At 52.5% G+C, this 7,826-nt stretch overlaps 1 protein-coding gene across 2 annotated transcripts in view; it reads right to left on the bottom strand.

Moving 5' to 3' along the window:
- Cdk18 (cyclin dependent kinase 18) overlaps window positions 1-3,657 on the bottom strand; it is a 26,315-nt gene extending 22,658 nt beyond the window's left edge. For both annotated transcript variants that reach the window (XM_021163431.2, XM_021163428.2), the window contains exon 1: window positions 3,357-3,657. The gene's annotated coding sequence lies outside the window, so the exon portion shown is untranslated. The remainder of the gene's footprint in view (window positions 1-3,356) is intronic.
- Between the last annotated feature and the right edge of the window lie 4,169 nt (window positions 3,658-7,826).

A 7,826-nucleotide genomic window follows, 5' to 3' on the forward strand; every position in this document is an offset into this window, starting at 1 on the left:
AAAAGTCAACCAGCCATTTGGGGCCATTCTTCCCACTTTGCCTGTTCCCAAGGAACACATCAGCTAATGGGGGTGGGGTGGGGGGAGTGGGGAGAGGATGAGTTCAAATCCCCAGCATCTATTGAAAGGTCAGTGCAGCCCTGTAACCCCATTAATAGGCAGCAGAAACAGGGGAACACAAGGACAGGTGGCTGGCCAGCTAGCCTGACCAAGCTCAGCAAGAGCCTCTGTCTCAAGGAAAGATTAAAACACAAAACAAAACAAAACAAAATATCCATAAGCATGAATAAGAAGATATCTGACAATACCAACCTCTGGCCTAAACACACATAATTAAAAATAAATAAATAAATAAATAAATAAATAAATAAATAAGAGTCAGCCCAGCATGATGGCACTTGCCTTTAGTCTCCTAGCATTTGGGAGGAAGAGGGCAAGTGGATCTCTGTAAGTTCAAAGCCAGCCTGGCCTGCATTCTGAGGACAACCAGGACAATGAGGAGAGACCCTGAGTCAAAAGGAGGGCATGGCATATCCAGGGTGTACATACCCAGAAAGTTTGGGCCAGTGTCTTCCCTGGAAGTGTGTCCTGACTTACCAGGGTCCTGCTTGCTACCAGGCAGCTCTGGGACCCTTTTCAATTCAAAGCCAAACCTCAGACCCTGCCTCCCGATCCCACCCCCTCAGCTGACAGGGCCTTCGGAACACTCTGCACAGGGCTCCAGCAGACTGACCAGGCTGAAATGCACCGGGATCCTCTGTCCTTCCCCTGATGCTCTGCCACAGGCTAGTGCCTGCTGGGCCTGGCCTCCAGCCCTATAGTGATATACAGCCTCTGGGTCTGTGTGTGTGTGCTCACGTGAGCACACTCAGCTGTAGGAGCCAGTGCTAACCTTGGTGTGTTCCTACCCTCTGAGATGGGAAAGTGCCAGCTCAGCGGCGAATGCCTAGAGAGCGAAGGTGAAGGGTCCAGGGAAGAGGAGAGAAAGGGTTACTGGGGGACACACAGCCCAAGGAAAGAAATGTGACTTATTCCCAAAGGAGTGGAGCTAAGCAGGTAGGTTTGGAACTCAGCCAGCCAGTCCCTCGTGGACAGCAGAGCAGAACAAGGACTGCAAATAATTAAGTCCCAGGAAAGGGTCCTCTTACCCCAAGCGCAGGGTCCTGCCAAAGTCCTGAGGCCTACCTGACCCACCAGTACCCAGAAGACTTAGTACCTAGCACAGACTGCTGGCCTTTCCTGACGTTTCCATTCAGCCCACCCACCCACCCACCCACCCATTTCTTATAGAGAACTCTCCTCTCCAACCAAAAGGGGGAAAACTTCTAACCAAGGCCTTGGCTTGCCGGGGTTTCGTGGTCTTCCGACCCAGAGTCAGCCCTGGGGCATCACTAGGACATCGCCTTTCCCAGTCCTCATCACCACATGATCACTTCGGTTTCCATGTGTTATACAATAATAGCCCTCCCTACCAGGAGCTCCTCTCCACACAGGACACTGAGCAAGTTCGAGAGTGTGCTGGAAGCCACAGAATCAATAGGAGGATTCTAGGAATGGCTTAGGTTTGACCATCCTTTCTCATCTTCAGGTCCCAAACTCAGAGAAGGAAAGATGGAATCAGAAGAGGAAGAGGAGGAAGAGGAGGGGGAAGAGGAGGAGGAGAAGGAGGGAGAGAAGGAGAAAGAGGAAGAGGAAGAAGAGGGGGGCAGAAGAGAAGGCTAGAGTGAGGTAGGAGTCAGAAGACCCAAGCCAGGCTTTTTCCCTATGAAGAGCGGCCTCTTCCCCTGGGAGCAGAGAACACAGGGTTAGTAGAGAAACACAGCCCCATTTCCTCTGGGTCTCAGGGCAGCTATCCCCTCCCCAAACAATCCCAGACTTGCTTCTTCTCAGATTATTGTCCCTCTGGTAAAGGCTGAGTCTGCCTGGGGAGTCCGATTACTTAGAGAACTACTCCTCTCCTCCCTGGGAATTCCAGCCCAGGAAGAGCAGGAGTTGGGAACGGGCTTGGGGTCAGATAGACGTAGACCGGATTGAACCCGTTACATCACTCTCACCCGCCCCTCCCCCAGTCTGTTCCTTGGCTAGTGCATTAGTGATCATAACACTCATGAACTATCATGACATTATTATGACACCTTGCTTGGCACACTGCAGAGATTGGAGACAGGAGCTGGGGCAGAGGGAGCCTCCGATGCAGCCCAAGTCCACAGGCACAGCTGCCTGTTGGCCACACCCCAGAAGCTATCCCAGACCCAAGGCATGACAAAGACATGCGTTCTTGAGACGCAAGGATTTGGATCCCCACCTATCCCACCTCACTGTGGGCCCTGTGACTCCATTGAATTTCACATCTGATAGGGTGGGGGCCAGCTGGTAGTGTTTGCGACCCGACCCACGGGGCCCAGACCACACAACACAGCTGGGTAGGCTGGGGAAGACTGCTCAAGGCTGAGCTGGGATGGCAAAGAGGGGCAGATGGCAGCAGCCAGAACTCAGGTTCTGAGGACTGCCCCTATCCCACAATTCTACTCCTGCTCCTGGGAAAGCTTAAGAGAAATATATGAGGCCGCTAGAGCCTAGAGGGGTGCTGACCCCCTCAGTACAGGAAAAACAATCCCAAAGCCATCAGGGGCCTGTCCCCCAACCGCGTGGAACAGAGCCTTTGACCACCCCATTTTCAGAGTCCTGTTTGTGACCTCCAAACAGAGCAGTCAAGCCATGCGTTTGAAGAGCGAGCCACCCACCCTCCTTTCCCACACGCTATCAACCGCTGTTCACAGCTGACGAAGAGGGGAGGATCATTGCTTCTCTGGACTTAGCCCAAGAGAAGAGACACGTTCCCTAGCGATCCTCCTCACCACGCAGCCAGCGCTCGCGGCTTCACCTGTCCTCAGTTTTCCCCAGGTCTCTGGCCTACCACCCACGGCCTGTGGGGCTGGAAAGTTCACGAAAGCCCAGAAAGCCCTTCGAGGTGGCAATCTGGCCCTACACTCTCCTGAATCCCTTCGTTATCGGGACTCCTGACCCTTGTCCTTCCCATAAGGAAAGCACTTAGCGTCTGGCTTGTGCCTGGAGGGAACTTTTGCTTTTGTAGGGTTCCGACGCTCAGGGCCAAAGAGAGTCCCGGATCCAGAGTCCCCGCGGGGCACGCGTTCTGCCTCAGCACCTGGAACTTGGGAGTGGCTTTCTCAGGGCATCCTTCACCCCACACACACACCAAAAAAATAAATAAAAAATAAAAAATAAATAAAACGCAAGCGCGCCTGCCGAGCGCCCATCGCCTATGGCAGCTGGAGAATTCTGCCCAAATCTCCAGCGTAAAGGCAGACGGCCCCTTTAAGGACCGCTCGGCTTACCTTTGCTCAGCTTGCCCGGCGCGGTGCCCCTCTCTGGCCGCCGCGGCGGACTCTGCGCGTGTCCCGGTCGTGGCGAGCCGGCTCCCGCCCTCTGCGGCCGCGCTGCCAGGCTTAGGTGCCCTGCCCCGCGCCCCGCGCCCTGCCGGGGTCCCTACTCGGGACCCTGGCTCTTCCTGGCCCTGGAAAGGTGACGGTTTCCCCCCAAAGAAGCTGCAACCTGAGCTGCGGGAGAAGGGAGAAGGGAGAAGGGAGGGGTGCAGGAAGGTGGGTAAGAGGAGGAGGAAGGCAAAAGCCCGGCCCCAGCCAGAGTTTTTCACGTGTACAAGTTGACTCCGCCTTTGTCCGGACCGGCCCTGCCCACAGCCACTGCCAATCTCTTGCTCTCCCTCTGTCCCGGGGCCACCCCTTTCTCCCACTCTGGGAACTAAGGCCTGTGCTTCTTCCTGTTCCCCTCATAAGCTGGCCCTAAACTAAGTACAGGGTGAGGCCCTTTGGCCTGGACCACACCTGACAGGTCTCTAACTGTCTCTACCCAACCTGCTGAGTGCCAATTTCGGGGTGTGTGTGTGTGTGTGTGTGTGTGTGTGTGTGTGTGCAGCACCTAGCACCTAAGAGCTAATGTGCGATCCCAGGGCACAGGGCCTATTCTCCTCTCTTTTCTGGAGTGTGAAATTGTCACTTACCTGATAATATCTCCCTGATCCCCTCCCCCAGCTCTGCCTCTCCATGGCAGAGTTCCTTCCCACATAGCATCCCTCTTCCACTATGAAGAGGAACAACTCTGTCCTTTTTGGCCAAGTGAATCATCTAAGAAACTTTGCAGATAGGTAATGCTAAGTCAGTTCTCGATTTACACAAGGGGAAACTACATCTCAGAAAGGAGACTAAAGAAGCCCAAAGTCCTGCAAGGCTTAGAACCCAGGTCAACCATCATTCTACCATACTGTCTAACGTCAGGGGTCAAAGACCACCACCAGGGGCGCTAGAGAGATGGTTAAGCAGTCCTGAGCAGTTACTGCTCTTGCAGAGGACCCAGATTCCGTTTCCAGCACCAGCATGATTGCTCACAACTGTCTGTAGCTCCAGTTCTAGGGAATCTGACACCTTCTGGATCCATGGTGCCAAGAACATATGTGTTAGATATACATAGCTGTGGGCGAAATTCGTGCGTGCACACAAGCTAAATATAAATAAACCTTTTGTTTGTTTAAAGCACACCACAAAACGCTGGGGTGGGCTGAGGGACAGCGTTCTTATGCTGGGGCCTTTTTATCCTTGCTTCCAGTGCTCTGCCGGGACTACATCAAAGAGGACCTTGCCCTGTGTTCTTTTAGCAGATATGGCACATAGCTTCTGCAATCTGGGTGCCCTTGAGAAGGCTGCTTTGAGGAGAATGTGGTGTTGGAAAGAGGACAGTTTTCTTCTAAAAGACAGAGTCCTGAGGTCACAACCACATGAGAGTGACTTATGGGTGGCTGACATCCCACAAAGGGCCTTCCAGCTCTTTGCTACCTTCCCTACCAGGGCATGGAGATTTCTCTGGGAATGAGCGTTTTATGCAGCTGTGGCTGCTACAAGCTGAAGGGCTGCAAAGAATGCCTACGGTAACCAAGCCTCTGGATTTGGGACAGAGGATACCTGTCCTGTTCCATGAGTAACTAGGAAAACCTAGGCTTAGGCGTGGTGGGGAGGGTCTGCCTGTAAATCCAACACTCAGGAGGAAGAGGCAAGAGGATCACTATAAGTTCAACATCGGCCTGGTTTTCCCCAATTAATTCTAGGCAGCCAAGGAGTGAGACATGCTCTTTAGAAGAAGAGGAGGAAAAGAAAGGGGGAGGGGGAGGAAAAGGAGGGAGGAGGAAGAGGAGGAGGAAGACAATGACAAAGACAGGGAGCAGGGAGGCTATGTCAATGCCAGGGAAGGTTGGAGGGCTGGACTATGCCTAAGTATTTAGAGGATTAGAGAAGATGGGGCCAAAGGGTAGAATTTCAGAGAGCCAGGGGGTAAGGTCAAAAGGTCTCAATAAACAGTTTCTGAACATCTTCTGCATGTCAAGCAGTAATCAGGTTTCTGAGCCCAGAGGATAAATAAAAACCTGGACCCTCCCCTCCAGGAGTTTGTATGGAAGGGAAGCAAATGAGAAAGAAGCCTAAGTCTGCTTTCCATTGCTATAACAAGCACCTGAGGTAACCAGCTTATAAAGAGAATGTGGAGGGGGGGAGAGGGAGGAAGGGGGAGGGGAGCATGCTTTTGGAGAGTCCAGTCTGTGAACAAATGACTGTTGCTTTTGGAACTATGGCAGTGTATGTCATGGTTGGGAACAGGTAGAAGATTGAAGTCACTCATCTCAGAGCTTGAGAGTCAAAGAGAAGAGAGGGTGGTCTGGGGCCCCACTACCCTCTCAGGGGTCCATGCTCAGTGACCATCGGACCCTGACTCCAGGGTTTTGCCCCCTGCAGCCATAGGATGGCAACTGAGCCTTCAGAACACGGTCCCATTGTGCACTAATACAGTGCAGAGGTCAGTGCTGGGTGACCCCCGGGGGACAGTCCCTGTGCTCCGTCTGAGCTGAGGGTCACCAGAAGAGAACAGAGGTGATTCACGGTTCAGCAGGATGACACGGAGCAGCATGGAACAGCTCAGGAAAGAGATCTCACCAGGTCACCTTAGGACACCCTCTCCAGCGGCCGGGGGCAGAAGTCAAGCCGAGTGAAGAGTGATACAGTCTTGGACTGTGGCACCCCGGAAGCGGAGAGAGGAGGACCTGATTTGAGGGATGGTTAGAACATTCATGTGTTCTGTGTGTCTGTGCTACCAGAAAAAAAAAAAAAAAAGAGTAAAGAGAGTCCAGGCTGGAGCTGCGGTATGCCAGACTGGACAGGGCCCTGGGGCTTTAGTGTGCCTTCATACTCAGCTCTCTTTACTACTGTGTGACCTTGGGCAAGTGACCTAACCTTTCTGAGCCTGGTTTTACACCCTATAGGACAAAGACACTAAAGTCAATCTCATGCATCTGTGGTGCAAATCAGAGACAATAAATGCTAAAGACCTAGCCCGGGGCTTGGCTCACAGACTTGACAAGCAGTAGAGATAATTACCGTCATTGGTCCACCCAACAAGCATTTAAGAAGCACTCGCTGTATACTACTGTCCTAGGTCCTTCTACTCAGGCCCTGTTCTCATGCAGTTCACTGTCCACGGAGAGAGAGGTGCGAAGAGGGACTGTCACATGTCAAGACAACATTGTCCGGAGCAGAGGACAGAAGCTTTATTCTGTCCCAGCACAACTTCTCAAAGGACAAGTGACAGTGGAGACAGTATAAGGCCAGCGACCATCCTGTCTCCAGCGTGTATTTGCCCTCAGAATTCTGAGCTCACCGCCCTTTAAAGGCATCGTCTAAGAGGGGCTCATGGCTTGTGATCCCAGCTCCTCGGGAGGCCGAGGCAAAACTGTGGAAAGCTCAAGACATATCTGGTCTAGGGGTTGAGTCCAAGCTGGATATCTAAAGGATAAAGAGCTAGAGCTGTAATGTAGTATAAGAGAGCTTGCATAGCAAGCCCTAGGTTCAAATCCCAGTAACCAATAATAAAAAATGATAAAAATGTAAATTGAGGCATTGTCTTAGCTGTGTGGTGGAACACCTGTTATCCCAACTCTAGGAAAACTGAGGCGAGAGGATAGTGAGCTGGGGGCTAACATGGGCTACTTAGAGCTTGTTTCAAAAACAAACAAACAAACAAACAAACAAGCATAAAGGCACCAATGGCTTCAGATGGTGGAGCCCAGTCACACAGGGCCTTGGCATTCCCTGACATGGAAGTGGGGAGAAGGGCTAACTAGGTAAGAGTGAGTGTCTGATGTTGGCAGGACTCCAGCTGGGTCACGAGTATGCAGTGGGCACTTCACGCCCATCCGGGCATAGGAAGTGGGATGTGGAGCTTGAACCATCATTTTCTGCTGTCTGTCTGCATCCTTCTAAGACGTCCTTTACAGCTCTGGTGCCCCCTAGTCAACCACACCTACCTTCTTGCACACGTCTCTTCAGACAGCTCAGTTTGTTGCAGTACTAAACGGTGCCTCCTGCTATTGTGGGAAATCTATTCTGCTGCCCTCTGATCAAGACCTCGCACTGTGAAGCCCCACAGTCTGTGTCACCTTGGTCTGTTCTAGCTCTGGCTTATTTTCTATCTATGGTAATGGTCCATCCCCCACTGGGCTGCCATGAGTTCCGAGATGTAAATATGGCCCCCCCACCCGTACTCCTCCCCTTCTTGCAGACTGTTGACCCCTCTCCTAAGAGCCCCACTCCTGGGGTCCTTCCTTCAGCATCCCCTTCCTTCCTCTTGGGGAGAACTTGAGGACTCATGGGAGGCCAGGGTGTCCCTTGCAGTGCTGCGATTCTGGCAGACCTGAGCATCACAGGATCCGAGTGAGGAGCAGGGCAACCCCTCCCTCTTTGTCAGTGCTC

Source organism: Mus caroli, chromosome 1 (assembly GCF_900094665.2).
Source record: "Mus caroli chromosome 1, CAROLI_EIJ_v1.1, whole genome shotgun sequence".
Lineage (NCBI taxonomy): Eukaryota > Metazoa > Chordata > Mammalia > Rodentia > Muridae > Mus > Mus caroli.